General features: G+C 44.3%; 1 protein-coding gene across 2 annotated transcripts in view; it reads right to left on the reverse strand.

The window, feature by feature from the left end:
* Positions 1 to 24,316, reverse strand: part of LOC142856475 (broad substrate specificity ATP-binding cassette transporter ABCG2) — a 103,563-nt gene extending 79,247 nt beyond the window's left edge. Inside the window, exon 1 of one of the 2 annotated variants that reach the window (XM_075983958.1) lies at positions 23,793 to 24,316. The gene's annotated coding sequence lies outside the window, so the exon portion shown is untranslated. The remainder of the gene's footprint in view (positions 1 to 23,792) is intronic. The other variant, XM_075983959.1, reaches the window with a different exon arrangement.
* Between the last annotated feature and the right edge of the window lie 2,322 nt (positions 24,317 to 26,638).

A 26,638-nucleotide genomic window follows, 5' to 3' on the forward strand; every position in this document is an offset into this window, starting at 1 on the left:
ATAGAGGTAGCCATTATGGGGTTAGGAAGAAACCTAACCCACCTCTACCTCAACTCTCGCTATATATAATAGTAGTACCTCTAAAGACCAAACAAACACTTTGTGTTAGCACATTATTTTAAAAAACATTTTTTTTATTATTTTAAAATTGTGTGTCTGTGTGTAGGTATAGATATGCACTCATGAGTGCATATGCCCATAGAGGTCAGGGGATCAGGTAGCCGTGGGTACTCTTTATTCAGACAGGTTATTGTAAAATAACTATAAAATAGGAAAATTCCTAGGAATCCACAGGATAACACCAGCTAAGACTCCTAGCAATAGTCGAGAGGGTGCCTGAATGGACCCTCTTTAATCAGATTAATGACTATCCTAGCCATCATCATAGAACCCACATACAGTAACTGATGGAAGCGGATGCAGTGACCCACAGCCAAGCACTGGACTGAGCTCCTGGAGTTCAGTCGAAGAGAGAGAGGAGGGATCATATGAGCAAGTGGGGGTCACGATCATGATGGGGAAAACCAGAGAGACAGCCGACCTGAGCAAGTGGGAGCTCATGGACTCTGGATTGACACCCAGGAAACCTGCATGGGACTGAACTAGGCTATCTGAATGTGGGTGACAGTTTGTGACTTGATCTGGCCGTGGGATCAGGACCTATCCCGGGTGCATGAACTGACTTGTGGAGCCCATTTCCTAAGGTGGGATATATTGCTCAGCCTTGATACAGGGAAGAGCTTGGTCCTGCCTCAGCCTGGTATGTCAGACTTTGTTGACTCCCCAAGGAAGGCTTAATAAAGAATATTTAATATATACTTACATATATAACATGCTAACACTTCATTGAAAAGTATTATAGTTACCATTATTAGCTGGCATTAATTATAAGTTAAAAAATTATAGTTATTTTACAATAACCTGTCTGAATAACGAGCACCCACATCAGGATGCTCACAATCACTGTAACCCCAGCTCCATGGCTACCTGATGCCCCTGACCTCTATGGGCATATGCACTCGTGAGTACACATTCATACCTACACACAGACACACAATTTTAAAATAATAAAAAAAATGTTTTTTAAAGTAATGTGCTAACACAGTATTTGTTTGGTCTCTAGAGGTACTATTATATATATATAGCGAGAGTTGAGGTAGTGTCTGATCATCTCAGAGACCTGTGTTTGATTCCTCCTTTGAGTTTCACTAATACGGAGGTGACTATACTAACTCACTTAATCTTTCTATCCTATCAAAGTATTCATCTCAAGTATTTGGTGAAAATTAGCTACTTAGCACGGAACTCCCAACAAAGAACAATCACATTGTGAATTCATTTCTACTACAATTAATCTCAATCACCATTATTTGATATTCTAAACCATAGTTTTAACATTGGACTAAGGAACTATGAAAGTTCCAAACACTGAAGACATTTTTCCTAGAGAGAGACAGAATACAAAGGTCTGCCATTACTTACATGAAAGAGCTCTCATTGACATTCACTTCTCTTTACTTCAGTACCAGGAAGTGCTTATGTAGAGAACATGAGTGTTTCTTAGGTGTGTCCCATAAGGCAACAATTAATTACCACTCTGATTCATACCTTAATTTCTTAATAGTTCTTCCCAGTTGGCAACCATGAACTTAATCACCCCAAATACACATAAAAGTTTATTTTCTGGACTAAAGTTGGTGAGGCCCAGCCTTTTACCTAGATTGATTCATAAGTGTTGTATCAAGTACAAAGTACTTCTGATTCGTCTGCAACTCATCACTCAGCCACCGATTTAGACATCAAAGCAAACGGTTTTTGCTCTGTTGAGGACAGACATCAGCATTAAAGTTACGGGTGCACGTTAGCAATGTAGCTCACTTGGTGGAGTGGTTGCCTAGTGTGAGTTCAATCCCCAACACAGCAAAAAAAAATGAATGTGGTTGTGCACACCAGAGATCCTATCACTTGGGAATGGAGACAGAAAGATCAGGAGTTGTACAGCAAGTCTGAGGTCAGCCTGGAATCAGGAGGCCCTGAATCAGGAGACAGAACAGGCTGGTGAGATGGCTCAGTGGTCAAAGCTGCCTGATACCAAGCCTGGAAACCTGAGTTCAGTCCCTGGGAACCTCATGGTGAAAGGAGAGAACCACAAGTTTTCTGACTTCCACAGGCTTGCCACGTATGTTCTGTGAGGTAGAAATGTGGTCTGGGCCATAGGTAGACGGCATAGAGGCAGGCACAGCCCTGGCACCTATGCGGAGGACCACACGGAGACACTGCCTACCAACCAAGTTTCTTTCATTCACTTTCCAGTTTTATAGATCAATTTTGTCTTTCCTTGTTTTCTCTCTCTCTCTCTCTCTCTCTCTCTCTCTCTCTCTCTCTCTCTCTCTCTCTCTCTCTCTCTCTCTCTCCAGACTTCCCTAAAGAGCACAGATTGTCCTGGGATTAGGGGTCTCCCTGTCCCAGAGTCCAGCTCCATCCCTATCCAAGACACCCCCTACACTCAACTCCACCAATCCCACTCACCCTTCTGTACTTACCTGGTACCTTCTCTAGCCAGAGAGCAGACTCATGCCAACTACACCCATCCTCACTACCTGAGGACTGCTCCTCTCCAGGGAGGGTGACTAGACTCACCCCTGCATCTTTTCCCATTCTTGTGACCTGCCTAAGGAACACAAGTCGCACCTACCTTCCCAAGCCCCTCTCTGTGTCCCACTTCAGATAGGGAAGCTCAATTCGTGACACTAATCCCATCCGCCCCTACCTGGTACCCTCACCCATCCCTAGCTGGGTAGTTTAGACTCCCATCTCAATGCCACCCACTCACATCAACTCTGCCCATTGCTGTAACTGGAGGAGAGCCCTACCCCATGAACAGACCCTAGGCACACACTAGCAACTCCACCCGCCCCCTGAAGCTTGCCAGAGTACCACACCCCGAGCCCTGCACCTGACATCTGCTTCCCTTCTACTGTCCTCTTCAAGAATGGAATCTCAGTCTCATAACGTCAACTTTATCAACACCTGTAAAGTCTTCAGCACCTCTCCCAGTCACCTGAAGAATTCACCATGAGAATTAGATGGCATTTTATGTACAAAAGTTGTGCAACATTAAAAATTGGCAAGACTGTGAAAGAATGAAGGAAATGAAAGATAGAAGGCTCAGCATTGGCTCACAACATCTGTTCCTCGGGGAGGAAGAAGGGAGTGTTTGTCACACAAAATGCCAAGAAGTTTCAGGTCATTTGGATTCTAGGAAGTAAGTTTCGGTGCACTTTGGTGGTACCAAAAAAAAAAAGGTTGAGTACCAGGGAAAACTGGATGAGAGTTTCATGCAGAAATACGGGGAGGCAGCTTGCTGGGTGCAGGTGGAAGCTGCCTGACTGTGCTTCAGGTCTCTCGTCGGGGCTCCCTGGTCCCCTAGGTAAAATGAATTCTGGAAAAGAGAAGGTCTGGTTTCTATCGACTCTCATCTGGCTTTGAGGACACATCAATCACGCACTCTGTACAATTGCTTCTGGCGCTGAGGCTGAGCCAGCCGGTCCATCTGTTCAGAGGTCAATGAGTCAGATTGTAGCACTAAGCATTCAGAACTTTGACTGGGGTCCTTGCATTCGGCCTGATGAATATGAGCAAATGTATGCAAAGAGGCCTATCCCAGGAGAATACAATTCCTCACCACTTCTGGGTGCTGGGGACGAGTATCCCAAAACTCCCCATCAGGCAAATATGCCGACAGGTATTTCTCTGGATCTCCCCTTGCACACGGTAGCAAGAATCTTCATTAGCCAGGTCTAGAAGATAAGTTGACTCTGTTTAGTAAAAATCTAGCAAGTTAACACTGGTCTCTTGCCCTGGGGAACTCAGAGATTGCGCTTGCAGTCTCTTGGCTGGGATCCTGAGAGGACATTAGGTGTTAGAGTTGGTCTTGGCAGGGTTGAAGGTTTGGGGAAGAACCACACAATGACTTTTGATGTTTTTAGAGGACAGCAAATAAACTTTTGAAAGGTTCGTATTTCCAAAATAAATGATAAATTTGTTGGGTGGAGGGTCAACATTTAGTAAAAAGGACAGCCAAATTTCTTTTCTCATGAGGAAAAAGAAGACTTTAATAATAACTGATATAGAATGAAGAGTAGTCTTTGCTTGGCAAGCACACAAGTGATACACATAAACACAGCACCATTTCAGCACCATAAGCACAAGTTAAGGTCAGAGTAAGATAAGCCATCTAGAGCAAACAGCTTCTAAGCCAGCTGGCAAGAGTATCAGCGGTGAGATACTGTTTCTAAAGTAGGAAAAGCAATGTTCACTCTAGGAAGATTTAGAATCAATCACAGGAAGGTTTACAATAATTAAGCCCACATTAACATTTTATATTAGATAATTTTTACTGGGGGCTATAGTTCAGTGGTAGAATGTTTCCCTAATATCTATAAGGCCTCATATTCAGGTGTATGGTACACACACACAGACACACAGGCATAAATACATGTACACAAGTGCTGTGGGAAGTCCTTCTGTATATGTGTTGCTTTTATTGTTTAATTAATAAAGCTGTTTCAGCCAGTGACTTGGCAGAATGGAGCTAGGAGGGAAAACTAAACTAAATGCTGGGAGAAAAAAAGACAGAGTCAAGGAGAGCCATGTAACTGCCACTGGAGCCTATCAAAACTTTGCCTGCAGGCCACGACCTCATGGCGATGCAGATTAATGGAGAAGGTTTAGTTAGCACTGAAATTAAAGGTGTGCACCACCATGCCTGGTCCTAAGCTTTTCTCTAATTCCTTTTCACAAGTTAGAAGCTTAGCTGGATGAGGTCTGGCTCTAAGGTCAGTTCTTAAACTTTGTCTGGAGAGACGGCAAGGACCACGGTTCAGTTCCCAGCCCGGTAGCTCACAGCCTTCTGTAACTCCACTTCCAAAGGATCAGATGCCCTTTTCTGACCTCAGTGAGCATCAGGCAAGCACACAGGGCACAGTGCAGGCAAAACACTCATACACATAAAACACAATAAATTAATCTAAAAGTAAACAAACCTGAATCTTTGCAAACATTTAAATAAGGTTTTCAGCTCATAAAAATATTCCTTTAAGCAATTACAAAAGTTTAACTGTAATATATGTTATGGCTGTAACTGTAATATACGATAGGCTTATTTTATTTTCGGAAGAAAGGCATTTCTCAAATTCTCTACTGCTCCAGCTCAGTGAGAATTCAGTTACAAAAGAGTCCAGGATATGGTGTCCCATTTACACTACCTGATAGTAAATTAAGTGGCACCATTTGCCCTTTACAGTGATATTAAAAGGTGATGTCTACAAAAGCATCAGTAGCCAGGAAGCCAAATTGAACTCAATGACTGATAATGTGATAGTGCCAAAAGCAAGGAAAGTTAAACACAAATATTTTAATACTTTTTATTGTTCCGGATAAATGTCTCTATTGGATGATGAAGAGTCATGCCTGACACTTACTTGTTATACTGCAAATGGAAGGAACTAGAAAAAGCCATACTGAGTGAGGTAATGAGAAAAACAAATATAATATTTACTCACTCATAAGTGGCTTTAGATAAAAAGCAAAGAAAAACCAGCCTACCATTCACAACCCAGAACAAAGAAAACTCTAAGAGAGACATACAAGGATCTACATAGGAAGGAGAAAAAGACAAGATCTCCTGAGTAAATTGCGAGAAAGGGGATAACAAGAGAGGGTAAAAGGGAGAGGGGAGGATGATATTCACAGCCGGAAGGAAGGGGAGTGGAGAAAAATGTATAACTTAATAAAAACAATAAAAAAAATACTATGGCCTATCTGAGTACCTAAATTGTAAACATCTCTAAAATTAAAGTAAAACACGACAGAGTGGCTTTTGAGATCTATAGCAAGCAGTGAGTTATAAGTTACCAAAGGACAGGAAGTGAGAGTAAGTACTAAAAGTCCAAAGTGTGGGCAGAGCAGGTTAATAACGGCAGCCAGGGACTCCACTTGACTTGGGCTATGCACACAATCCTCTTGTAATGCACTTGGCAACCAAAGACCCTCACCTGCACATAACCCTCTCCAAATGACATACTCGGCAACCTGTTAGAAATGTTGCACCTCTAGATACATAAAGCTGCACACGCCCTGCATAACCAATTAGGGGGCTCATTCCTGGAGAAAGACGGATTTTTGTTTTTCTTCTCTTGACATCCATTAATTGCTTTAACTCTTCATCTTGATGTAGGACCCTGTGAGATTTCTGCTCTCTACACTGGTACCAGTTGGTATCAACTGGTATTATCATTGTTCATGTCTTGTTTAAGCAACCATTTGTTGAGATTTTACAGGTGCAGCTTCCCTGTAACATAGAGAAAACACAGTCTCACATCAAACATCCTGATCCTCTGGCTCTTAGAGTATTCCCACTTTCTCTTTCTATGATGTTCCCCGAGGCTTAGGTGTATGGGTTAGTTGTAGATGTGCTGGCTTGGTACCCTGTGGTCAGCTGTGAGGACTGAAATTCTTAGCGGACTCTGGGTCCCCTTGAACATTAAAGAGGAAGAATGATGAGACTGTTGATCACACACAAAAGATAAGATCATATTTATGAAAGTAGAAGAGATATAACTTTTTTAATGAGTGTGCGTCTATGGTTATTTGTATTTTTAGTTCCTTTTAACAGCAACTGAATTGCAATCAGTGTGCATAGAGGAAGATAAGTTGAAAGGTTTTTTTCTTTTTATTTATCTATTTATTTATTAAAGATTTCTGTCTCCTCCCTGCCACCGCCCCCCATTGCCCTCCCCTCCCCCAATCAAGTCCCTCTCCCTTGTCAGCCCGAAGAGCAATGAGGGTTCCCTGCCTTGTGGGAAGTCCAAGGACCACCCACCTCCATCCAAGTCTAGTAAGGTGAGCATCCAAACTGCCTAGGCTCCCATAAAGCCAGTACGTGCAGTAGGATCAAAAACCCATTGCCATTTTTCTAGAATTTTCAGTAGTCCTCATTGTCCGCTATGTTCAGCGAGTCCGGTTTTATCCCAGGCTTTTTCAGACCCAGGCCAGCTGGCCTTGGTGAGTTCCTGATAGAACATCCCTATTGTCTCAGTGTGTGGGTGCACCCCTCTCGGTCCTGAGTTGCTTGCTCATGCTCTCTCTCCTTCTGCTCCTGAAAGTTGAAAGTTTTGATCTCTTCTTTTTCAAGAGAGAAAAGAAAACTATAACTAGAAATGTAATTGGAATAAATATCTTTAAATGCTTAAGATTAGAATCTTGACTTTGCCGAACCGACCTTTGGAGAGTCACAAATTCTGACGCCCAGTGGGAGAATGTGCAGGTTGATGAAGTGATACATTGTACGCTTCTGGCATTTGGGAAGACTTCTCAATAGTTTTCAAAGATTCAACTAGAAACATCTTCGGTGACTATACTTCAGAGAAGTGAGAAGGTTGTCAAGTTTCCTGCCAGGGGAAGTTGAAGAAAATAGAACTAAAGGAATTCTTTAGACCTTTCCTTTCGTGTCCCTGCACGTGGATGTACTGCAGGAAAAAGCAAAGAGTTTCTGACCAAGGAGGAAGCAGCTTTAAGAAAGCAAAGCCCACACTAAGAACTGGCAGTACCATCAGCCACCGACCAGCATTGTTCAAGCCCAACCCATCTTCCTGTTTTCATGGAATTTGAAATCGTGTTTTGAATTTAACTGGAACATATTGCAACAACTTGGGACTTGATTTCAAACATGCTTCCATACAAACTCCTCCACTCTACCAAATGTAAATACTACCATTGAAACAAATATACCTACAAGTCTAACTTAACAAGTTTATAGAGGAAAATAGACATTGTTTTCTATCATGCTCTTTTAACTAAACCAGAATTTTAGATAGTCTAGAGTTATCTTAAAAATCTCAAAGTAAAGATATAATGACCAGAAACACAGTATAATATTTGCAAAAGCACAAAGCAATGTAACAAGATAGAGAAAGCTGATACTATTATGGGAAAGCATAGGGGAATGCTTCCAGAAATTGATGTAGGCAAAGAATTTGAAGAAGTCTATGTCTCCTCAAGTTCAGGCAAAAGTGGCAAGTGAGAATATATCAAACTAACACCCTCTGCACGGAAAAGGAAATAATCAAGAAAGTAAAGAGGTAACTTAGAAAATGGGAAAGGTTTGTAAAGAATCCATCTGACAAGGGATTAACATACAAGGAACTTAACAGCAGTAAACCAAAGTAACCAGATCAAAGACAGTGCAAATGACCTAAATACACACTTTTCAAAAGACAATAAAAAATAGCCAGAGGCCGGGTGGTGGCGCAGGCCTTTAATCCCAGCACTCGGGAGGCAGAGGCAGGTGGATCTCTGTGAGTTCGAGGCCAGCCTGGTCTACAAGAGCTAGTTCCAGGACAGGAACCAAAAGCTATGGAGAAACCCTGTCTCGAAAATTTAAAAAAAAAAAAAAAGAAATAGCCAGAGACATATAAAAAATATTCAGTCAGAGGCCAATGAGATGGCTCAGCAGATAAAGGCGTTTGCTGCCAAGGATCATATCCTGCGTTCAGTCCTACAACTGACGTGCTACAAGGAAAACTGACCCTCAGAATTTGTTCTTAGACCTCCACATTTGCCATGCTATGCACACATTCCCACATCAATAAAATAGATTAACATTAAAGAAAAATTCACACATACACACACACACACACACACACACACACACACACACACATATATATATATATATATACACACATACACATATATTTACATTCCAAGTTCCAAGCAACAGACCTGTCAATTGCACCGGTAAGATTCCAGCAAACAGCCTGAGAGTCAACGCTTGTCAATGTTTACTGTGTGCATGGGTCACTGTGAACTTTGATGAATATGTAGATTTTGAGTATGGACCTGAGTGAGAACAAATGCCAGCATTTCTACGGCATTTCTGCAGGTCTCTCAAATTCATGAGTATCAAAGGAGGAATTTGAAAGAGACCAAACACTGATCCCTATTCAAGCTCTAAGGAATTTGGTAAAATCACACAAGCCCATGCCTGGCCCTTTTCCATGAAATTTAAACTTCTTTGCCTCTCTTTTTTACCCCACCCCTCAACCCCCATCATCCCGGCTTGTACAATCCCTCCTCTCTCTCTTCAGCAAGACTCCCACAGCTCAGACCAGTACTTTGCTGTAGATCTCTGCATCTGCCTCCATCAGTTACTGGATAGAGTATCTCTGATAACAATTAGGGCAGTCACCAATCTGTTTACAGAAGATGGCCAGTTCAGGTACTCTTTCTACAGTTGCTATGAGTCTTAGCTGGGTCATCCTTGTAAATTCCTAAAGGTATCCCCCACCCCAAAATGCCCTCCCCATCAAGAAGCATCTCAAAACACAACAATCATTGGTATAAGAATTGCTAGCCTTCAGCCATAAAATCCCTTAGCCCTGCTTGTGATGATAGCTGTCCCACTGCCTTTCTCTTTCTTTCCTTCTCTCTCTCTCTCTCTCTCCCTTCCTTCTCTCTCTCTCCCTTCCTTCCTTCCTTCCTCCCCCCCCCGCTCTCTCTTTTTTATGAGCTTTGTAAAATTACAGAATTCAAACCCCCCTTAAAAAGTTGAAAAATGGGGTTTTAATGGAGTCTCACAATGGGCATTGTGCTGGATAGTTTTATGTCAACTTGACACAAAACTTGGAGGAGGGAGCCTCAATTTAAAAATGTCCCCAGGGTTTCTCCCATTAAATGGATAGAGGGTTGCACAGACAGGGATGACAGAACAATGACGTGCACAGCCATTGCCAAGGGTAACACCCATACAGCTCATTAAACATGAAGAGGCTGGACTGGTGTCTGCATGGATCCTTCACCCCAGGGCTCTAGTCTCTTTGGTTCAGGAAGGTTCTCCTTTGACCTACAATCTGCCCTGTCTGCAAGATGCGCTGAGACAATGGTGGAACAGAACTGGTGGGAATGGCCAACCAATATCTGCTTGAACTTGAGGCCCATTCCACGATACGGAGTCCGTACCTGACACTGCCTGGATGGCCAGGAACTGGTGGAGACTGGCTAGCCCAGAGACCTAGGGTAGAACCAAACAGGACCGGTCTTTAAAAAAAAAATCAGTGAAATAATTCCTAACAATAGTCTGCTGTCCTCATAGATTGGTGCCTTGTTCAGGAGTCAACAGAGAGGCTTCCTTGGACAGCAGGTGCGAGTGGATACAGAGAGCCGCAGCCAGACATTATTTAGAGAGAGAGTCTAAATTAAAGGTCTCTATTGGGTCCCTTCCTCGGAGGGGGACCCCACAGAAGAGTGGCTAGAAAGATTGTTGGAGCCAGAGGGGGTGGAGGACAACAGGAGAACATGGCGCACTGAGTCAGCTGAGCAAGACTCATGCTCACAGGAGTGAAGCAGCAGCACAGGGCCTGCAGCGTCTGCAGGAGGTCCTCTTCATGTGTGCTGTGGCCTGCAGCGTCTGCAGGAGGTCCTCTGCATATGTGCTGTGTCTGCAGTGTCTGCAGGAGGTCCTCTGCATATGTGCTGTGGCTGCAGCATCTGTGGGTGGTCCTCTGCATATGTTCTGTGGCTGCAGCGTCTGCAGGAGGTCCTCTGCACATGTGCTGTGGCTGCAGCGTCTGCGGGAGGTCCTCTGCATATATGCTGTGACCTGCAGCGTCTGCGGGAGGTCCTCTGCATATATGCTGTGGCTGCAGCATCTGCGGGAGGTCCTCTGCATGTGTGCTGTGGCTGCGGCGTCTGCAGGAGGTCCTCTGCATATGTGCTGTGGCTGCAGCATCTGCGGGAGGTCCTCTGCATATGTGCTGTGTCTGCAGTGTCTGCGGGAGGTCCTCTGCATATGTGCTGTGGCTGCAGCATCTGTGGGTGGTCCTCTGCATATGTGCTGTGGCTGCAGCGTCTGCAGGAGGTTCTCTGCATGTGTGCTGTGGCTGCAGCGTCTGCAGGAGGTCCTCTGCATGTGTGCTGTGGCTGCAGCGTCTGCAGGAGGTCCTCTGCATGTGTGCTGTGGCTGCAGCGTCTGCAGGAGGTCCTCTGCATATGTGCTGTGGCTGCAGCGTCTGCAGGAGGTCCTCTGCATGTGTGCTGTGGCTGCAGCGTCTGCAGGTGGTCCTCTGCATATGTGCTGTGGCTGCAGCATCTGCAGGAGGTCCTCTGCACATGTGCTGTGGCTGCAGCGTCTGCAGGAGGTCCTCTGCATGTGTGCTGTGGCTGCAGCGTCTGCAGGAGGTCCTCTGCACATGTGCTGTGGCTGCAGCATCTGCAGGAGGTCCTCTGCATATGTGCTGTGTCTGCAGCGTCTGCAGGAGGTCCTCTGCATATGTGCTGTGGCTGCAGCATCTGCAGGAGGTCCTCTGCATATGTGCTGTGGCTGCAGTGTCTGCAGGAGGTCCTCTGCATGTGTTCTGTGGCTGCAGCGTCTGCGGGAGGTCCTCTGCATATGTGCTGTGGCTGCAGCGTCTGCAGGAGGTCCTCTGCATATGTGCTGTGGCCTGCAGCGTCTGCAGGAGGTCCTCTGCATATGTGCTGTGGCTGCAGCGTCTGCGGGAGGTCCTCTGCATATGTGCTGTGGCTGCAGCGTCTGCAGGAGGTCCTCTGCATATGTGCTGTGGCCTGCAGCGTCTGCAGGAGGTCCTCTGCATATGTGCTGTGGCTGCAGCATCTGCGGGAGGTCCTCTGCATATGTGCTGTGGCTGCAGCGTCTGCGGGAGGTCCTCTGCATATATGCTATGACCTGCAGCGTCTGCGGGAGGTCCTCTGCATGTGTGCTGTGGGTGCAGCGTCTGCGGGAGGTCCTCTGCATATGTGCAGTGGCTGCAGCATCTGCGGGAGGTCCTCTGCATATGTGCTCTGGCTGGTAGCTTGGTCATTCTGTGGGACTCCTAACTATGGGAGCGGGTGTGCCTTTTACTCTTTCGCTCTTCTTGGGACCTTTTTCCTCCTCCTGGTTACCTTGTCCAGCCTTGGTGTTAGGGATTTTGCCTTCTCTTATTCAAGATTTATCGCATCTTGTCTTGGTGTGTTTGGTTGTTGTCTCTTGGAAGCCTGCTCTTTTCTGAAGGGAGACAGAGAAGGACTGGGGATAGGTGGGGTGGTGGGGCTTGGAGAAGTGGAGGGTGGGGAAACTGTGGTTAGAATGTATTATATGAGAGAAGAATATATTTTCAGTTGAAAGAAAGTCTCTGTAAGATCAGGTTGTAGGCAAGCCTGTAAGGCATTTTCTTAATTAATTGACTAATTGAGGGCCCTCGATTAGTGGGTCATGCTACTCCTCGGCTGGTGGTCTGGAGTTCTATAAAAAAGCAAGCTGCGCAAACCAATAAGCAAAACCCCGCCATGGCCTCTGCATCAGCTCTTGCCTCCAGGTTCCTGCCCCATTTGAGTTCTTGCCTGACTTCTTCTGATGATGAGCAGTGATGTGGAAGTGTAAGCCAAATAAACCCTTTACTCCCCAACTTGCTTTTGGTTATGATGTTCCATCATAGTAATAGAAACCTTACCTACCTAAGACAAGTTGGAAGAACTTCAGAAAAAGCTGAGAGACTTTGAATTTTCTTATAGAGATTATTTTTTTAATTCCAGTTTTTCCAGTTGTATATTGGATTATCTTTAAAAATGTAATTCTTTAATTGTATCGTTGACATTTTGAAACGTAACATATAAGGTTTCAAAAATGACTCCCAAGCTCCTAACAAACCGCAGCTCTAAAATGCCAACCAGGCACAATCTCATTGATTGTGCTCACGAAAAGGCACCAACAGCTCAAAGAGGCATCACCCATCTTTCACAGTCATGTGAATCTTACACAAGATGCCAGCCAAGATGCAGCATTTGATAACTTAGACGGCTGAGGAAACTATAAGGGGTATAACTCTCCTCACGACTGTACTTAGCGGAATCAAACAGAATGTTAGAGATACAGAAGGAACAAGAAACACCTCACCTTATATAGCATTAGTCTGAACTAATAATCAGCTAAGGCATCATAGAAGCCGAACTGAAGAATGGCATCAACGGGTGCTTGAATTTGAATTCCCGATAAGGAATTGCTTCTCTGTGCCAGACAATGCTTCAAGGGTCCTACACATGCCATTTTATTTAGTCCTTACAACAAATGTGTGAAGTTTGGTTCTATAAAACGCCATTCTGGGGGAATGCAAGGTAGGGTCAGGAAAATGACCCCAAGTAACACGGATAGTAAGGAACAGAGGAAAAACTCAAGCACAGACAACCTGGCTCTCGAGTTCATACTTTTAATGACTACAGTGCTTCTCTAAGACAGAAGGTGGGAGGGGAAGTCAAACAATAGCGACATACAATAAATACAAAGCTACTAACCTCAGAGGCTGTATGAGAGATGTTACTGAAGGTACAGAGAGTCACCAATGTATATTTCTATGAAAAGAAATTGCAGGAATATGAATTTGAAAGGACTTTGTATTATAAAAGAGAATGGCCATATGCATTTTGTTAAGGGATAATTCATGATTCTTGCTTCTGTCTGACCTAGGAAGCTTGCCAGAGTTCAGTTTACTCAAAGTAGAAGTGAACTTTATAAGAAATAAGTGAAACCCTAGGTAGAGCTAATAGGAGAACTCACATAGGAATAATAATTCTCTGCAAGTGTTCATGATAGCAATGGAAGCCCTTGCCCATCCTCTACTCAGGTAGAAGGAGAGCAGGAGCCCGGGTTCAGCTTCTGCCACTCTCTGGCTTCTCTGTCAGTGCAGTGTAAGAAAACCATCCGCTATATTCAGTTGTTTCTACAGTGCATATTTTAATGACAAATACGGTACTATGGTATGAAATTCTCAAAAAATTAAAAATAAAAATAATTTTAAAATATATTAAATACACATTTCTCTCCCATCTTAGTATCACTGAAACAGGGATGAATTTTTCAATATCATTTTACAGTGTTGGCCAAGTGATGCTTGTGACATAGTGTTGTCATTACCAGTCTGGACAACAAAATCATCAGCACCACAGTTTATAGAATGGACATAACTGGCTTAGATGAAAAATGCTAGGAAAAAAATCTGTGTCCCTCTTCACCTTTGAAATCAACCAAATTCCCGAAGGAAGAAGGACAGTCCACAATCTTGCATCCTCAGGTGATTCCCCCATCAAATGAGCATCGCAGAGTAGACTTGCACAAATGAAGATGTGTAAGGTACCTCTTGACAATATAATTTTATGGAACCACTTTCTTGGCCAAAACATTATACAACATATGACTCCTATTTACTGTTCCTGGGTGCTTAGTAGTATAGGTCAATCTACACAACTGTAAAGTCAACTAAAATGTACCCGTGGAGGTCAGCTCTCAACCAGTGGGAGTCAAGTCTCCTTCGCAGTGTGGAACTTAGTGATCAAACTCAGGTCTTCGGGCTTGGGTGTAAATGCTCTATCTCCTGAACTACCTAGCTGGTCTCATTTTTGGATTATTTAAGTGACTGCACAACCAGCACTGTTAAAGGCAGAATTCAGTACTGACAGTGTATCAAAGTCATCATGAATAGAGGGAGAGAGACAGAGAGAGGGAGAGAGAAGAGAAACAGAGAGAATTTTTAGATTCAAGAGAACACAGCAATATGACCATAGAACAGTTGGCTTAAAGGCTGAACAGAAACATCTTCCAATATTTACTATTTTCACTCTTTGTGACTTGTGCCTGACTTTTAAGACGACTGGAAAGGTTGCCCGTGTCTGTGCCTTAGGGGTAGATCCTTTACTGACTTACAAAGACACATCTATCTCAATAGCCTAAACATGGTATGCAAGAATATCACCTCGTTAAGGTCTATCTCTTAGTCATTTAGAATGCTAATTCACACACAAACTTGCAACTAAATATCCTCTAAGTGGATTAAAAGTATGTATTAGTTATTTTTCTCATGGTTATGATGAAATACTCAACAAGGGAAAGTTAAGGAAGAAAGGGTCTATTTGTTTCAAAGTCCGGGGGTGTAGAGCATTCCGGAGAAGTCCTGGAAGCAGGCATAGGACACTAACCACACTGTATCTGTCATGCCTGTGTCTCAGACTCCCTAATGAAACCACGGAGCCAATTTTCCTATGCAAACGCACGAGGGTCTTTGTTTAACAAGCTTAAGCTGGGACCACAAACCTTCAGCACACCAACACAGCAGGTGAGAAGAGAACTTGGCTTGGGAATTCAAAAAAAGACAAACTTCTAAGGGGAAAACACCTCAAGTAGGGGATAAATGTCCTGGCATCTTGGGATTGGTAAAGAGGGTACAGATAAGCAGATTTCTGAAACCATTAGTCAGTTTTTGTGCGCAAAACCCTAACAAAGAATCATAAATTACTGGCAAGGTATCTGCTAGGGCAGGATGTCTTCAGTCACAGCTGGACCTCGTTCACTTTTACTGTCTCACACCTTAACTGGCTGTCCAGGTCTATTTTAAATTTCTCTATCTCAGCACATTTCTGGAACTGAGGTTAACCCTAGGTCACCCGTTGTTTTAAAAGAAGTCCCATCTTTTAAGATGGAGTCTGTGAAATCACATTTCAGTGGACTCTCAGGGTCTCACAATCTGTATCCAGGATGTTGGTGCTCACCTTGCTTTCTCTTTTTATTCATCTGGGACCAGCCAGGGGAATGGCATCACCTACATTTAGGGTGGGTCTTCCTACCTACCACAGTCAACCTAATCTACAGAATCCTTCTGTTATTCAGGATGCTGACAAGTTGACAAATCAATACTAAATACTACAATATGACTTGGTAAAAAAAATCAATAATCCAATATTTTGTTTAGGAGGCCCAAAACAAATTAGAAAATACCTTTTTACTTTTATTTGAGATGCTGTTTTTGTTTTGTGTTGTTTAAGTTTTGTTAATTAATTTTATTTTCAAAGTCATGTGTACTTGCGTGTGTGTGTGTGTGTGTGTGTGTGTGTGTGTGTGTGTGTGTGTGTTTGAGAGCTTGTGAATATGAATGCAGCACCTGCAGAGTTGCAGATACAGGCAGTTATATGCAACAGGAAAAGCCATGCATATTCTCAAACGCTGATCTCTCCGGGCCTTGTTTTTCTGCTTGTTTGTTTTGGTTTTTTTTTTTTTTTTTTTTGCTTTCAGGCAGGGTCTCATCCTAATTAGCTGGCCTGAAACCCAGTTTATAGCTCTGGTTGTCCTTGACCTTGTGTCAGTTCTCCTATCTTGCCCTTCCCATTGCTGGGGTTACGAGCGTGTGCCACTGGTCTGCCCTTTCTGGTTTATTTTCAAATGTTCTCCCTGGTAGCCTTACCGTTGATTTTCTGCATCGACTCTTCCCATTAACCTATCTCAGTGATGATGAGATGGTGGAGTGGTGCATCAGGTAAAAAGAACAAAAACAAAAATAGTCCAGATGAAAGCCAGCAAATGAATCATCTCTTCATCATAAGTATACAATTTATTTTAATTATATACACATTCTACTGGCCCCCTTCAGCCTCTCTAGAACTCCCCTCAACACACCCTCCCCTCAACTTCATGTCACATATACACATAAATATGTGTGTGTGTGTGTGTGTGTGTGTGTGTGTGTGTGTGTGTGTGTGTGTGTGATGAAGGATGTGTGACTATCTCCCCTATTCAACATGAACATGAGCTATTAACAATTAGCCAGCTCAACACCCAAAGCTCCGACTCCTCATAGTTTTGCTCGTGAGCCTCGTCTTTAAGGGCTGAGCCATCTCTCCAGCCCCAAAGCTCTACTTCATTTGCTTGACTCTGGCACCCTCTTGTGATTAAAGCATGAAAAGTCTTTATGCCAACACATTTTCCCCAAAGCATGAGGACATTTCAAATTATGATATTGCTTATCCCTCGAGGAGAAACCAAAACAATGTAAAAGATAAACACTCCAAATTGGGCCATCCAACAATCCTCCCAAGTCTCAGCTTTGAATTCCACACCATCGCATCTTTAAACTCTGTCACTGGCTGCTTCGCATGCTTCTTGCCATCTCTGTCACTCTGTAGCACGCCTTTTGTCTCTATTCTCAGTAACTCACTACACAGACGACTTCCCAACATTCTTCCCTGATTCAGCAACGTTTTCCCGGGGAATGTCAGAGAATTTGCCATCACCAATCTTGTCTCACTTCCAAGCCATCATATTCCACCCGTTCCAGCTCCACTAGTCACCCAATTCCAACAACACCCCGCAGGAACCCGCACACCAGTGTTCTCTGTGCTTCGTCCTGCTCAGGTGTCTCTAGTTCCCACGCCCGCTGAAAGTTGAGTCTTTGTTATAGTCACACCCTCTCTAGGCAAAACCCAGTAACTAACTTTCCTCCTCTTCATCCCTGCTGCTGAATGGAAGTGGGGAAATCCCGTAAGAATAATGACTCGTCTAATTTTAAATTCAGCATCAGGAACCCTAATGCCTCACTGTTGTCTGCCTACTGATACTGTATGGCTGCTAGCCCTGGCCCCTCTTGTGTGTGTGGAGGCTTACTATGTAACCCAGGCAGGCCTCAATCTCATGATTCTCCTGCCTCAGACTCCCAAGTGCCGAAAGTACAGGAATGTGCAACCATTCCTGTCCTTATTTTCCTATTTCAATAGTCACCTGATTCACTCACTCCTACTTCTACTCCCCATTCTGTGCCCCTCCACGCTCATGATGTGCGTGTAAGTGCACGCGTGTTCATGTGTGTGCATGTGTGTATGTGTGACTCTCAGATGATAATGTCACTTACTGCCTTACTGAAAAAACTGAAGTAAAGGGAACTTTTAGACCACTGGAAGTGCCCACCTACCTTTATTATTCTTAGAGGAGCTGTCTACTTTCCTATGTAAAAGCCAGGGCAGCTGCTTTGCATCAAATCCCATCTCTTTCTTTGCTCGGTGACAACCTTTCTCTCTTCTGTATTATCTTATATGAAGTCAATCGGGGTCACATGCCTCAGCATAAGCATGCTGTTATTTATTTACCTCATTTTCAATATTTCTCTTGATCCCACACTCTCTTCCAACTGTCCTGTTGTTCTGCTTCGTTTGACAGCAAAACTGTTTTTTAAAAAATTGTACAAATTCCATCGGCTCTCCAGTCTTGGCCTTGAATTCACTCTACTCAAACAATGAGAATAACGATAAATTACCGAGTTAAATTTGAGTTGGTTTTGTAAGCAGCAATAGATAACTGAACCACTTTTCAGAGACAGTAACATGGTCCCCTCCGGGGGAGAGAGCTCATCCCTAAAAAAGGCTACTGAACTTGTTAGTTTACACCTGTAGGACCTGAAGGAAGACCTAGGGATGCTCAGTCATTACGGGTTATAACCATCAAAGCCGGGTATGGCATCAAGTATCTGGAATTCCATCACTAAGGAGGCTGAGTCAGGGTAACAGCAAGGGTAAGCCCAACCTGGGATTCCCAATCATCCAAGCAAACAACAATTAAACCAGTGATATGGGTGCTCTCCCCAAGAATCAAGATCTGGAGTATAGCACGGTGGTGGAGGGATGGAGGTGGTGCTAACAGTTTGAAAAAGGATAGGTAATAAATGTCCAGGCCCGATGATGTCTGCAACTGACAAACCAGGAAATCTCTCACATAATTTAGACAAAAGAGCAACATTTACAGAATAGGTCCAGTATGTTCAGTCTGAAGGGGTACATCTACGAACTTTACTACTCTGGGGTAGTACTGCTATCACTACATTAAAAATTCCTTGATGAGGGTCAGAAGATGTCATACAAACTAAAAGCTTGCTCCCAGGCCCAGTGACCAGAGATTAGAAGGAGAAAAATCAACTCCTACAAGATGTTCTCCAATCTCCACACATGTTCTATGGCATCTTTGCACACACACCTCAGCATAAAAAAAAGTAAATTTGCTGGGACTGGAGATTTGGCTCAGCTGTTAAGAGTGCTTGTGTGTAATCATGAAGGCCAGAGTTTGAACTGCAGCATCTATGTACCAAATTGGACATCTCATGACACTTGAAACCTCCCACTCTGAGAGGGATGAGAAGGAAGAGGATCACTAAGGATTGCTGGCTTCCAGCCTCCTGGAGAGAATGTGAGCTTTACGTTCAGGGAGAGGCCCTGCCTCAAAGAAGTAGGCCAACGGTAAGAGAGGACACCTGACGCCCTCTTCTGGCCTATGTACACGTAGATGTGTACACCCGCACATAAGTGTGCGTACACTTACACAGACACATAAGAGAGGACACCTGACATCCTCTTCTGGCCTACATGTACACACGTAGATGTGTACACCCGCACATAAGTGTGCGTACACTTACACAGACACATAAGAGAGGACACCTGACGCCCTCTTCTGGCCTACATGTACTCACGTAGATGTGTACACCCGTACATAAGTGTGCGTACACTTACACAGACACATAAGAGAGGACACCTGACGCCCTCTTCTGGCCTACATGTACACACGTAGATGTGTACACCCGTACATAAGTGTGCGTACACTTACACAGACACATAAGAGAGGACACCTGACGCCCTCTTCTGGCCTACATGTACACACGTAGATGTGTACACCCACACATAAGTGTGCGTACACTTACACAGACACATAAGAGAGGACACCTGACGTCCTCTTCCGGCCTACATGTACACACGTAGATGTGTACACCCGCACATAAGTGTGCATACACTTACACAGACACATATACCAAAAAATAAGTAAGTAAATCTTTTAAAAATGCTTACTGGGGGCTAAAGAGACAGCTCAGCTGAGAAATACTGTGACTCACAACCAGGAAATGCTTTGGTGAACCAGACACACAGATGACTTAAACCTGAAGAAGTCTGTGGGTCAGACAGAACGGTATGTATGACTGATGTGGGAAAGCGTACCCTCACCTCGGGGATACAGCAGCGAGTTCGAGGCCAGCCGGGACAGCTTCACTGTGAGAGAGCAAATGATCCAATTTTCAGGTAAGCTAGAGGGAAGAGAGTTTTCTAGACTTCTCCAACCTGTTGTGCTCTGTGGCAAGAGCATATGGGTCACCAGGACTGAGATTCTCATGTATGTAGGTAGAAAGAAATCCCGGTCTGTGAGGCAGAACTTTAGGGAACCAAAGTACGCCCTTATCTAATACTCAGCCCTAAGTCAGTTCAGAGACTGAGAGTCCACTGAGGGGCATATGTGGGAAGTTTTTCTTTTCCTGTATTGACTCTTTCACAACGCGGTACATATATATTTGTATGTATATGTGTGTGTGTGTATATATAAATACATATGTACATATATATATACTTTTATTATATTTATCCTCCTTATCCTCTCTTACCCCTCTCCCACCAAACCTCTTTGCCTCTCCACGCCTGGTTACTTTCAAGTCTTTGCGTGAGTGTGTGTGTGTGTGTGTGTGTGTGTGTGTGTGTGTGCGCGTATAGCCTACTCTATTTAATTAGGATTGCTTGTGTGAGCATAGGTGGGGGATCATTAAACAATACAGATAAAACTTGAATCTCAGATTAAAATTATTACAGGGAAAATATACGTAAATGGTGTATTATATTTGACAGTCTTACAAAAGAAGCACAATTGTCCCTGGTTGATAACAACTGATAGAAGTTAGCAGTTATCAATAATTTCATGTGGCGATTCTCAGGATAGATTAGCTCATGGCAGGATGGGGGTCAGTAGGAGAGCACATCCCCAGAGCCCCGAGTTTAAGCACCAGTACCACCACCCCTCACCAAGCCAGAGAGAAAATCCTGACTTTGGAGAACCACTTGCTAGGATTCTGATTTAAGAGGATTAGGCTAATGTCTGTGGATTTGCCTTTGCAATGAGGTTGCCAATCAAAGCTGGTCCAGAAATAGTCAACACCTCTAGAGCTTCATAGTTATGGCCTCTAAATTGCCCACCTTGACCTGTCAAGACTCTACAGGTGAGCATACAGGTGAGCATACAGGTGAGCATACAGGTGAGCATACAGGTGAGCATACAGGTGAGCATACAGGTGAGCATACAGATGGCAGCCCCTGAGGAGTGGCAGCTGGGATGGCAGCAAGCATTAAATGGTTTCCCCTGGACCTGCCCTTCACCTTCTACCGGCCAAGAATGCAGAAACCATGTAAGTATGAATCCCAAATCCAAAAGTCCAAAACCTGAAGTGCTCCAGAGTCTGAAACTTTTGGTCACAAAGATGCAGGTGCGCTCCCCTTCAGGCTATATTACAAAGTGTATGTGGGTAACGGAATCTGAATAAATTCTGCACTTGGATTTGAGTCTGATCCTCAGAGTTTAAGGAATACATGCATGTGTTCCCAAGTCTGAAACATGTGTGGCCCCACGAATCTTGGACAAAAGATACTCAGTACTGTGTCCCTAAAGAGAATTTCAGTGACTAATACCAAAATAAACAGGATAACCAACAGCCTCCCCCTAATTCCTATTTAACTCACCTACTTAGTGGGAACAAAAACCTCTATCAGACTGAAATGTCAGTTCCAGAGCAGCACAAGATTAAGATGTTTAACACGGACAACACAGCATCTAGTCCCTAGTACGCAACCATTAGTTAACTGTTTCCTAATTGGAAATCTGACAAGACGGGGTGGGGTTTGGGGAGACACAATATAAGGACATCTCTATGTCCACTGTAGTGATCTATAATGTTGTAGGTTTGAAAAGAATCAAATGGCCCATAACACTCTTTCCCCAGACGTCCTCAAACTCACTCACAAACAGGCTGCACACGAGGATAGTATTCGATCTTATAACATGGTTTTCACTTCTCTCAGCATGCTCTGCTTATCATTCTCGCAGGGCCCCTCATCTACCAACAGCCAAAGCTAATACTAAGCCATTGATGTGTGACAACTACCCAGGATGACCAGGTAGTTACCCAGTTTCAGAAATGTGTGCACTCTTCCAATCCAAGGAAACGGCTCTTATTCCTTCCTAGGACAATCACATACTCAGGGTGGAAATTCACATGTCCTACCTGCGGAACATGGGCCTGCGTTATTTCCATGCAGTTGAAGGATACCTTTTCTATTGCACATTACTTCTTGGCCTTGCCTCTAAAGAGCAAGGGTATTGCCATGTAGTTGACATACCATTGCTTCTCATCACAAGCCTACGTATGTGGCAAAGCAGGTTTGGAAATGCTCACCTGTTCGCACCATTTACTGTCTACCCCTATCATGACGAAAGAGCTGGCTTCATAGGACAGTGAATGAGCTTGTGGAAGGTGCCGTTAAAGTGCAGTGTGGGAAGTTGAGCCATCAGTAACCATTGTGTACAACCCAATGCTTGGCTGTGGGAACCATGAGGTGGTTACTCCATCCTCACCGGTCTCCTGACTGCGTCTCTAGCAGGATGCACCATGCCTTCCGCCACCTCTTTGCCTTTCTCTCAGTCTCTTCAGGCTTCCTTCAAATGTCTGTCCCGAACACTTTGTTGTTAAACCTCCTTTTGCCCTCCGGAATATCCTTTTTACACTGTATCATATATTGCTTTTCTGCTTGCTTATTATCTATAAGGTATGCTTCAAACAGGCAGGGATTTCTGTCTCCATCTTCTACAGCCAATGCCAAAGTCAGAGTCATAGCCTCGGACCCAGAGAGTAGACAGCACCTTTGCTTACATCATGGGATGCTTGGCACACTTCTATAAAAGACAGGACGGTAGATATTTTAGACTTTTGAGCATGTAGTTTCTGTTTTCACTGCTCCTTTCTGGTCTCATAGCACAAAAGCAGCCCCGGACTGGTAAATAATTGTGAGACATGTGGAGAGGAAAGATGAACAAATAACCAGAGGAGACACTCAGTCTCCTCTCTGGCGTGACTAGCCTGGCTTGCATTACACATGTCTGGGAACTCTTTAACGAGAACTTCTGAATTTAAAGACAACTTCTCACATGATTTTTTTTCAATGCTCTACATAATCATGTGCTCAGCCAAATCCTGTCATCCTGTCTGTATTTTGCAACCCCTTCTGATGAAGCTAAATCTCTAGAGAGCTAAGCCCTTGTTTACTCAAGGCTGGAACACAAACCACAGCATTGAGATGCAGTGATCCCTTGGAGTTTGTAACATGTAGAATCTAGGGGCTGGGGATATAGCTCAGAGGTAGGATACTGGCCTATCACACATGAGTCATTGAGTTCAAGCCCTAGGTAAAATATAATAAATAACTTCCAAAATAAAATAAAAGCTTTTGTTTTGTTTTTAGATAAAATTTAAAAATTCTAAGGCAGGATGCAGGGATGCACGCCTTTAATCTTAGCACTCAGGAGGTAGGGTCAGGTAGATGTCTGTGAATTTGAGGTCAGCCTGGTCTGCAAAGCTAGCTGTAGGCCAGCCAGGGCTACACAGTGAGACCATGTCTTTAAAACAAAGCGATCTAGCCAAACAAACAAGCAAATAAACAGAATCCCAGACTCACAGCATGACTGGGAATGAACCCAGTGCCTTAAACATGTTAGGCAAGTATTAAACTACTGGGCTACATCGCAAGTTCCTGTTTTTATTGCTTTAATTAGTTAAATCTGTTCTTTGCTGATTACATACACATAACCAACACACTCTGATTACTCTTAAGCCACCTTTATCCTATTTTTAATAAGTTCCTCAAGTGATTCATACCCACAGTGAAGTGTAAAACGTACAGATTTAATCACATTTGTCAAAGCACAAGTAAAGAAAAATTGTTTCTACAAAACGGGTCGGGAGTGCAGCTCAGTGAGTGCCAGATCATTTGCACGGCGCGCACAAGGTCCTAAGTTTGACCTCTAATAGCAGAAAGAAAAAAAAACAACAAAAAAAAAACCGACAACTTACCTTAGGTACACAGGGTGAGTGATATCAAAGGAAAGTAGCCCAAACCTCAGACAGAGGCGGGAGTGAAATCCAGTAAGATTGCACGCGGGAGCAAGACCTCAACCCAGATCAATGTCTGCCACACAGACAAAAGGCACCCCAAGAGTAGAGTCCACGCTTGCTTGCAGGGAAGTTGAGGAAAAGTTTGGGGAGGAAACTTGTCGGTGCCCCACCTTGTTAAGTTTTGTTCCAAGAGACAGGCAAAATCGAGACTTTACAAACATCTAGCTACAAGGAAATTTATAAATTTCCTCAATTAATTTCAGGACGAAAATAAAGACTATCTGTTAGCTGCTCATCCTGAATCAAGAAAGAAATGTGGGTTCAAACTGAAGACTATCTAGTCTTGAATACTATCAGCTTGGGAGCTTCTCTTGAAGTTGTCGGCAAGACCGGAGAAGGAAATCCAGCCAGAGAGATCTTTTTATATCTTGTTCTCTGGGCGGCAGCATCTCCAGCCCTAACAACAGCTGTCTTTTAGAACCGAAGAGTAAAAACCTATTCCGGCAAAGCCCCCCTTTCCCCACCCCTGGCTCCCACCCCGCCTCCATCCTGCGTGCGCCCGCGTAAACTTCCTGTCTTTGAGTTCCTAAGAAAGGGGCTTCTCCTTTTACAGGCTTTGCCTTTTTTTTGTTGAAAAAGCGCGCGAGCAGGAAGATGATACAGTTGAAAAGGAAGCAAGCAAAACCAAAGTTCGGTTCCGCTGCAAGGCCCACCAGAGATTTAAAGAGGGAAGGCAAGCTGCATGCGGAGTGTGAAGCAAGGCAGGCCTTTCCTAAACAAAAGCACCGAAGGATGGTCAGACGGCGCTGACGGATTTCTGAAACGTCTTAAGTTACTTCGGACAGCTGAATAAGTAAAGAAATAACCGTTTATTTTATTTTCAGGAATAAGCAGAACGTCTTTATAGCAGTGGTACAGAAAGCAAAAGGTCATTTAATACAGCACGAAGCTGCTCAATCTAACCTAGCACGGGCTAGCAGCCGAGCAGGCCAGGGTGAGTCACCCAGTGTAAGTAAGACTACTTACTAGAAGACCCCATGTAAAAAGCAAAGGAGAATCATACCATGGAATGTTAGGAATATTTCCTAACGTGAGCTCCCTACTGACGCAAAATTCCCAATCAAGCCAAATCAAAACAAGCCAAATTAAGAAATATCCAGGTTTAATGGGAGTTCTGCGCTCTCGGGTGGCCCTGAGAGGGACCCGGGAAGCCCGGGAAGCCTTGCAAACTCGACCACAGGGAGGAAGAAAGGAAGACCACGTGTTCCTCTTTTGGGAGCTCATTTAAATACCCTGGGGGGAAAAGTGGTCCTGACCCCACCCCCAGGGAGGGGTCAGGACCTGGCCTGCTGGGATTTGGAGTCCAGATCAGGCCTGGGGACTGGGATAGATGTGAGGGGCTGGGGCCTGTGCTCCCAACTTGACAAGGAAAGAAGGACCAAGAGACCCAGGAACCGTCCTGGTCAAGCTCCAGGGTCCTAACACCACTATCTCAGCTCCAAGCTTTCCCTGGGCCAGACTCTCCTACAAGGTCATCTGGCGATTTGTAAACCCTTCTCTGGGGACAGTTCGTCAGGCTCAGGTTCCTTCCCTGGCTGGCCCTCAGCTTTTTCTTGGGTAAATTGTAATTTCTTAGGGTCCATCTCCTCAATAGTCTGCCAGCCCAAAGAAAGGGCACTAGAGTCCACATTCCTGGTGACAGCATCAAACTATATATAGTCCAAAGCAAAGGGAGGGGGGAATGCTCGTATAGTTAATAAGCCCTTATCTGTTGTCAGCTTTCATTCTATGGCTTTTTAATAACCACCAAAACCCACCACCCTGTACCCCGCTACCTCTAAATCCACAGACTGCCAGGTTTTGGGTTTGGGGTTAGTGATTCCAGGGGGCACTAAGAGAGACAGCTGAGAACTGGGGAGTCCGTTGTGAGAGATCTTAATGCTGTGAACACACACAGGCAGTCGCTCTCAGCAGAGTTTGGGTCCCAGCGCCAGAGACCACATGGGGAAGTTTCTAAAGAGAATCAGAGCCCACAAGGCAGAAGGGGGTTCCCAGCCAGAGTCTGCAGGCTCTCTGATTTCCAGGCAGGAGGCAGAGAAGGGGTTAGGATACAAAATGTGGCACCTCTTTGATGTGCATGCACTTCCCAGGTGAGTCTGCTAGCAAGGGAGTCATGAAGCACCAGGAGGGTGCCTGTCTTTATCTGTGAGTGGAGGCCTGAGAAGCTGTGTTCTGCCCTTGCTACATTCTTACACAAACCACTGTAAGTCATCAAGTTAGCCAAAAGAAACATATTTGCTCGGCATCTAACGGTCAGTTCTGCATGTGGACCATATTAGGTTTTCAACTAGAAGCTAATAAGGCCATGCTTAGCCCAAGAGGCCTCCTTACAGCCACAGCTATTGTAAGAAAATGGGAGCCTGTTATTGGGAATATTTTCCTAATGTGAGCTCTCCACCAATGCAAATTACCAATGAAGCCAAATTAAAGCAAGTCAAATTAAGAGATATCCAGGTTTAATAGGAGTTCAGGACTCTCCGGTGGCCCCGAGGGCAAACCAGGAAGCCTTCCGAACACTACCCAACCACTGGGAGGAAAAAAGGAGACCACGTGTTCCTCTTTTGGGAGTTCACTTAAATGTTCTTGGGCATGGTCCTGACCTCCCACCCCAGGGAGGGGTCATGACCTGGCCTGCCAGGATTTGGAGTCCAGAGTGCTTACTCTCAGAGTCAGGGAGCTAGGATAGATGCAAGGGGCTGGGGCCTAAGCTCCCAATTAACACCCGTTTGTGACTCTAATCCCTT

The sequence above is a fragment of the Microtus pennsylvanicus genome, chromosome 8 (genome assembly GCF_037038515.1).
Source record: "Microtus pennsylvanicus isolate mMicPen1 chromosome 8, mMicPen1.hap1, whole genome shotgun sequence".
NCBI classification, from domain to species: domain Eukaryota; kingdom Metazoa; phylum Chordata; class Mammalia; order Rodentia; family Cricetidae; genus Microtus; species Microtus pennsylvanicus.